This window comes from Bos indicus, chromosome 15 (genome assembly GCF_029378745.1).
Source record: "Bos indicus isolate NIAB-ARS_2022 breed Sahiwal x Tharparkar chromosome 15, NIAB-ARS_B.indTharparkar_mat_pri_1.0, whole genome shotgun sequence".
Lineage (NCBI taxonomy): Eukaryota > Metazoa > Chordata > Mammalia > Artiodactyla > Bovidae > Bos > Bos indicus.
In genome coordinates this window covers 74560700-74567838 of record NC_091774.1, presented here as the reverse complement: position 1 = coordinate 74567838, position 7139 = coordinate 74560700, and the positions used below count along the sequence as shown (strand labels likewise).

Below are 7139 nucleotides of genomic sequence, written 5' to 3'. Positions count from 1 at the left end.
GCAGGGACTATCAGGGCCCCGACCCAGCAGTGGGTGCTCTGTCTGCTCTGAGACAGTCTTCTTTCTCTTCTGCCCCCATCGGAAGTGGGTGTCAGAAAACATGTCTTCCTTGAGAGCTGGCTTAGGGCCTAAACAACTATGAGGGAAAAAAAAAAAAAAAAACAGTTTCCTGGAAGATGTATGAGAAGTCAAAGTCTGTTTCCAGGACTTCCCTGGTGGTGTAGAGGGTAAGAATCCACCAGCCAATGCAGGGGACCCAGGATCGATCTGTGGTTCGGGAAGATGCCACATGCCACAGAGCAGCTAAGCCTGTGGGCCACAGCTACTGAGCTCACGATCTAGAGCCGGTGAGCCACAACCAGTGAGTCCCTGTGCTGCAGCTCCCGGAGCCCATGTGCCTAGAGCCTGTGCTCTGCAACAAGAGAAGCCACCGCAATGAGATGCCACCGCAATGAGAAGCCTGTGCCCCGCAATGCAGAGCAGCCCCTGCTCACTGCAACTAGAGAAAGCTTGCTCACGGCAACCGAGACCCAAAACAGTCCAAAAGAAGTAAATAAATAAATATAGCAGTGTGTGCATGTCGATCTCAGGCAAGGGTTAAAAAAAAAAATCTGTTTGTTTCCAGTCATCTCCTAAGCCAGTAACCACACTTGAAGCTATTTTCTCACAGAATTCTCAAGTCGGCTTCATCTTTTTGCTTCTGGGCTCCAGCCACACCTCTTTCCTCACATAAAGGCAGCTATTTGGAGTCCTTCCGAAATAAGAGGTTTGCTGAGAAGCCTTGGTCTGATCCCTGCCTTGGGGCTGGACGCCTTGAATGAATGTTTTGCTTGACAGACAGTCTGAGAAAGGCTCTGAGCCATGACTGTCAGATCTCCTGTGGTTTGGGTGACAGAAACAGATGGCTTTTTCAACCCTGTGAAGCCCCTACACTTTTACATGTTTCTCCCTTTCATCTTGGCTTGAAATCTGCCCAATATGTGTGGATGTCATCTCTTTTCTTCGAATATCTTGCTAAAAGTAACAGGGAATGACCAATATTCGCTAACAGTCCAGCTCTCTCCAACTTCTCCTTAAGTTACAGCCGTGGCAGGCACAGAACCTGCCTCTCAGACCTGCAGGAAACAAATTCACCAATGATTTGGCCAGGAGCCCCCAGCTTTCCAGCATACAAACCCACAACATCTGTGTTCCTGCCACCTGCCCACTGGGGTTTCGGTTACGGCAGTGTCCTACCCATGGTGCCAGTTTTGATTATTCGTTAGGGTGAGGACTGGGGCTTCCCAGGCGGTGCTCCTGGTAAAGAACCTGCCCGCCAATGCAGGAGATGTAAGGAACGTGGTTCAACCCCTGGGTCAGGAAGATCCCCTGGAGGACAGCATGGCAACCCACTCCAGTATTCTTGCTTGGAGAGTCCCATGGACAGAGGAGCCTGGCGGGCTACAGTCCATAGGGTTGCACAGAGTCGGACATGACTGAAGTGACTTAGCATGCCGGCATGCACAGGGTAAGGATTGCTGCCTCTGTGGGTATGTGTGTGTGTGAGAGAGAGAGATAGAGAGACACAGAGACATAGAGAAAAGAAATGACGACTTAAAGAACCAAGTTTCTTTCTCGTGTAGTAGAAAAAGGTAAGCATTCCAGGCTGAGGTTCCTTCCAAACGTCTAGTCCGCCACCTCTGGAGCTGTGTCTTCATCAGCATGGTGGAAGCTGAGCCACCACCATATACAGATTTCAGCTGACAAGTAGAAAACAGAAAATGTGGGAGAGGTGTCAGCCAGTCAGTTCAGCCGCTCAGTCGTGTTCGACTCTGCAACCCCATGGACTGCAGCACACCAGGCTTCTCTGTCCATCACCAACTTCTGGAGCTTACTCAAACTCATGTCCATTGAGTCGGTGATGCCATCCAACCATCTCATCCTCTGTTGTCCCCTTCTTCTCCTGCCCTCAATCTTTCCCAGCATCAGGGTCTTTTCAAATGAGTCAGTTCTTCTCATCAGATGGCCAAAGTATTGGAGTTTCAGCTTCAGCATCAGTCCTTCCACAGAACACCCAGGACTGATCTTTAGGATGGACTGGTTGGATCTCCTTGCAGTCCAAGGGGCTCTCAAGAGTCTTCTCCAACACCACAGTTCAAAAGCATCAATTCTTCAGTGCTCAGCTTTCTTTAGACCCCAACTTTCACATCCATATATGACCACTGGAAAAACCATAGCTTTGACTAGATGGAATTTGTTGGCAAAGTAATGTCTCTACTTTTTAATATGCTGTCTATCTTTGTCATAGCTTTTCTTCCAAGGAGCAAGCGTCTTTTAATATATACAGTCATTAGACCTAAATGTAGAAATGGCACAAAAGTTTCTACCTACATTCTATTGGATGGAACTTAGTCTCATGGGCACACCTATCTATAAAATCTGGTAAATGTAGTCTAATCCTATGCCCAGGTAGAATAGTAGAAGAGATTACAGTGAATATCCTATTTGTCCATATCACAGACACATAGTAACATACTAACATTATAATTTATTGGGCAAATCTGACATGAAAATTGTAAACACATTGTATTTTCATGTGACCACGGAACTTTCACAAGGTCTTTTTTCACAAATAATCTCAAACTTTCCAGAAAGAGGAGTACTATGGAAAGCATTGCCTGGCCACAATGAAATTAAAGAAGAAGAAATTAATAACTATATCTGAAAAAATAAATATTCTTCTGCATGGAAAAATTTTAAAGTGTTAGTCACTTGGTCGTGTCCAATTCTTTGTAACCTCATGGACAGTAGCCCTCCAGGCTCCTCTGTCCATGGAATTCTCCAGGCAAGAACACTGGAGTGGGTAGCCATTCCCTTCTCCAAGGGATCTTCCCAACCCAGGGATTGAATCCCCATCTCCTGCATTGCAGGTAGATTCTTTACCATCTGAGCCACCAGGGAAGCCTAATATTAAACTGATAGTTAAACGACTTAGATCAAAAAAGGAAATACAAACTAAAACTACAGTATTCCCATAAAAGAGTAAAAATGAAATACAGTTACAGGAGTAGTTGGAGGAAAATTTATGGCTTAAAGATCTACATAAATTTTTTTAAAGGGTGGAGAGAAGAAGAGAAGTAAAGTTAGCTTCCAATTCAAAAAATTAGGCAATAAGTTGAAAAAAAAGACAATAAATTGAACCAAGGAAAGGAAGAACTATTAGAGATAAAAGCAGGCATTAATAAAAGTTATAAAATAGAAAACATTACATAACCAATATACAAACACAAAAGCTAGTTCTTTGAAAAAAAATTCAATAGCAAAAGGCAGGTGAATGCAAATACGCACAATAAGAAATGACTGGGGGATCCCGCAGAAATGGAAGAGATTAAGAGGTTCACATGAAATTGATTTGTTTACCTTATGTGCGTGAACTTGATAACAGATGAAATGGATAATTTCCTCAGTAAAAACAATAGGCAAAAGCTGTCCAAAAGAAATAAAAACATTTAAACAGATCATTTCTAATAAGGAAATGGAGAGCTATGTCAAGAGTTATCAATTTCAGGTAGCACCAAAAAAGGAAAATTCACAGCCTGATGTCATTTGTAAAAAACAACCTAAAATACCTAAAGAAAATACCTAACAGAATCCAGCTGCATGTTAAAGAGCAATACATCATGCTGACATAAAAATATTCCCTTGGACTTTAAGGATGGTTGAGTATCCTTAAAGCAAATCTATTCATGTAATTTATTTTATTAATTGATCTAGGACGGGGAAAAAAAATCATGGTCATCTCCATTGATGCCAAAAAGGCATTTAATACTCACCTCCATTATTTATAAAAGCATTCAATAAAATAGAGATTATTGATATTTGCTCTAAAGGATCCTTTTGAGTCTTGCTTTAGGATTTGTTGCACAAGACCAGAGCTGTTGTTGTTTAGTCGCTGAGTCGAGTCCAACTCTTTTGCTACCCCGTGGTCTGGGGCCCACCAGGCTCCTCTGTCCACGGGGTTTCCCAGGCAAGAATACTGGAGTGGGTTGCCCTTTGCTTCTCCAGGGGATCTTCCCGACCCCAGGATTGAGCCCGGGGCTCCCGCACGGGCAGGTGAGTGCTTCACCCCAGGCCACCCGGGAAGCCCCATGTTTAGGGTCAGGTTAATTGTCCCCGCTACTGAGGCAAGCCCTTTGGAGTACTCTTTCCAATGCCCTGAGAATTAGGAGGTTTTCCAGTCTGGCTGATAGAACGGGTGTTATTCTCACCTCTGTGTGAGCACCAGGTAGGGTTTCCGCTAATCCTTTCTGGGTGTTTCTCTCCCCAGCCTCACACACATTCACTGATCAGGGCTCTGTTGGATCCTGGAGCAAGACCCTCTGCAGACATCTGGAATTCATTCTTTTGTAGCTCTCTCCTCTCGCACACACTGCCCTGCCAACTCGAGACGCTTTGGTCTGCCCAGGCTGTCAGCTCCTGCTTCTCAATTCAGGGAGTGTGCCAGGATCCATCTAAGTTCCTGACGCTTCCTGACCCGCAGTCTTGGAAGTCTTTCAAAACAATGATCCAGAGCGATGCAAGGCTCACATGACTTACTTCCTATGTCAAGAATCACTGTCCTTCACTGCCTGATATCTAGCGACTTGAAAACTGCTTTTTCATAAATATTTTGTCTGACTTTTTTTGGCTGTTTCAGGCAGGAAGTTAAATCCAGTTCCTGTTGCTCCATCCTGGCCGATAGCACCAAAGCTTCGGGTTCTGCAAAGAAGAAAGAGAAGCGCAGGCAGCACCCTCTGTGTAATTTGCATATCATCTGCATAATATGAAATACACAGAAAGACCCCATACCCCTACGTCCGAGTCCCTTGTCCTCTCTTCCCAACTGAGGAGAAACATACGGCAGAGCCCACCCAGAGAAACCAGGGCTCCCCTATAGTACCTGCAACTTGGCCTTTGTCCTCTTGCTTCACCAAGAATGTGGAAACATTTTCTCCAGGCTACTGAGCCAAGTTTGTGCTGGTTTTCAGTTATCTGAACTGTGCTTAGACAGCCAGTTCACCAACTGGTGCCTCCACTTCCCATCTTTGCAAGAGGGCTAACTGAGCAGCCTTATACAGCCTCAGAGAATAGCATTCCAAAGGCACTCCATGCATACGCAGACTTCTAGATTCCCTAACAGATGTGCTGTTCTTCACCTTGCTTCTTTTACATAAAAATATATCTTAAGGACTTTTCCATATCAGTTCATAACCTTGTTATTTTTTTGCTGTTGCATATTACTCCATTCTTATGAATGCACCACAATTTATTTAACTCTACTGCTAACAGTTCCCAGTCCTTTATTGAAGCGAAACATGCTTCAGTGAGTTACTCTGTAAATACAGCAAGAATTTTTTTTTTTTTAAAGCAGGTATTGTGTGGTAGCCAGGCTCCAAGATGGCTCCTTATAATCCTTTTCTGCTGGGATTCACACCCTTGTGTAATCTTCTCACATACAGGCTGGTCACTTGCCCTGGGGAAAGCCAGCCACCATGTCATGAGGACACTCAAGCTGCCCTCTAGAAGAGACCACAGGGAGAGGAGCTGAGGCTTCCAGCCAATGGCAGTACCAATTTACCAGCTGTGTGAGTGTGTCAGCTTGGACCCTCCAGCCCTAGTTAAGACCTCATGTGATTACAGCCCCCAACTAACGTCAGACTTCAGCCTCATAATTGACTCCAAGTCAATACCACCCAGCCAAGGTGCTCGCGAACACTGACCAGAGACCTCATGAGAGATACTAAATAATTATGTTGTTTTACACCAACCACCAACCTTGGGAATAGCTATTGCAACAGCAATAAAGATTGGAACTGGAAGTAGGTACTACCATAACAAAGACCTAAACATTTTGGAGTAGTTTCAGGGCTAGGTAGTAGACAGAAGTTGAAAGGATCTTAAGGACAGTCTTAGTAAAAACTTAAAGACTCTGTTAGGAGAAGCCATATTTCAGAAGAGCTACAGACTGATGCCTTGGTGTGCCTTCCATTTTTCTTATATTTGAACAAAAAGGTCTATATCAATTATCCTATGCTTATTCTACCATTGTATGTTGGATGTGTGATGGACAAATAATTTGTCCCCATGGTCGACATGTCTTCAGATCAAGAGGAACTATAGGTTGGGGAGCTGTACCTCAGGGACTGTACCTAATAAGCCTCATTGAACTTGGATATAATTTAGATGAGATTCCTGAACTTTGAGATGATGCTACAATGGGATAAAAGAGAGTTCTAGGTGAAGGTTCTTTGTTTGCTAGGACCATCCTTCCTGCTGGAAGGCTGATGTGATGCTGGTACTGTGGCAGCCATCTTGTAACCATGGGGGGCGGGGGGGGCGGGGAACGTTGTCAAAAATGGCAAAGAACATTGTCAGAATCTGGATCTCTTATTTTCCCCCTAAGCCTTATTCATCTTTACTGCCCAGTCCTTAACACCTGGCTTTTTCCCCCTCTGGAAATGGAGAAAGTGGCTTAGCTCCAGGTGGCTTTCTGATGCTCAGATCTGCCTTTCATTAAGCCATGTCTGGTTGTATTTCCTATCCTTGAGATACTCTTTGAATCTGGGTCTTTGATGGCATCACTGAGCCATTCAACCCTCCTTCAGATGTCTTTTCTACAAACAGTAACTATTGTCTTTGTAGTTTGAGCCATCACCACTCTGTGCTACATTTTTTGAAGCCAAATACAACCTAGGGGACTCAGAGTCAGTATTTAAACCCCCATGGACTATAGCCTGCCAAGGCTCCTTTGTCCAGGGAATTCTCCAGACAAGAATACTGGAGTGGGTTGCCATTTCCTTCTCCAGTGGTTTGCTCCAACCCAGGGATCAGACCTGGGTCTCCTGCATTGCACGCAGATTCTTTACCATCTGAGCCACCAGAGAAGCCTCTTTAAACCCCCACTTCCACCCCAACTCAAGTTGAGAGCTTCTTCCCCATCCTGAACTGTTTTATAAATGTCTGTGTGTGTGTGTGTGTGTGTGTGTGTGTATGTCCCTATCAGACTTCTTTAGGGCCAGGGACCAAGCCCTGCAGAGGGCTCTGCAAGTCCTGGTCCCACACATGGGCTACTCACTGATGGTTCAAAGAAGATTGGGCATGGCCAGCAGCTTTCTGTGGGA

At 44.7% G+C, this 7139-nt stretch overlaps 1 long non-coding RNA gene across 4 annotated transcripts in view; it reads right to left on the bottom strand.

Moving 5' to 3' along the window:
- The window catches only part of LOC109570054 (uncharacterized), a 33916-nt gene extending 27959 nt beyond the window's left edge, over positions 1-5957 (bottom strand). The window contains exons 1-2 of one of the 4 annotated variants that reach the window (XR_011570923.1): positions 4248-5957; positions 3400-3465 (exon numbers count right to left, since the gene is read on the bottom strand). This is a non-coding gene — a long non-coding RNA (uncharacterized lncRNA). The remainder of the gene's footprint in view (positions 1-3399; positions 3466-4247) is intronic. The other 3 variants (XR_002182423.2, XR_002182424.2, XR_011570922.1) reach the window with 3 other exon arrangements.
- Between the last annotated feature and the right edge of the window lie 1182 nt (positions 5958-7139).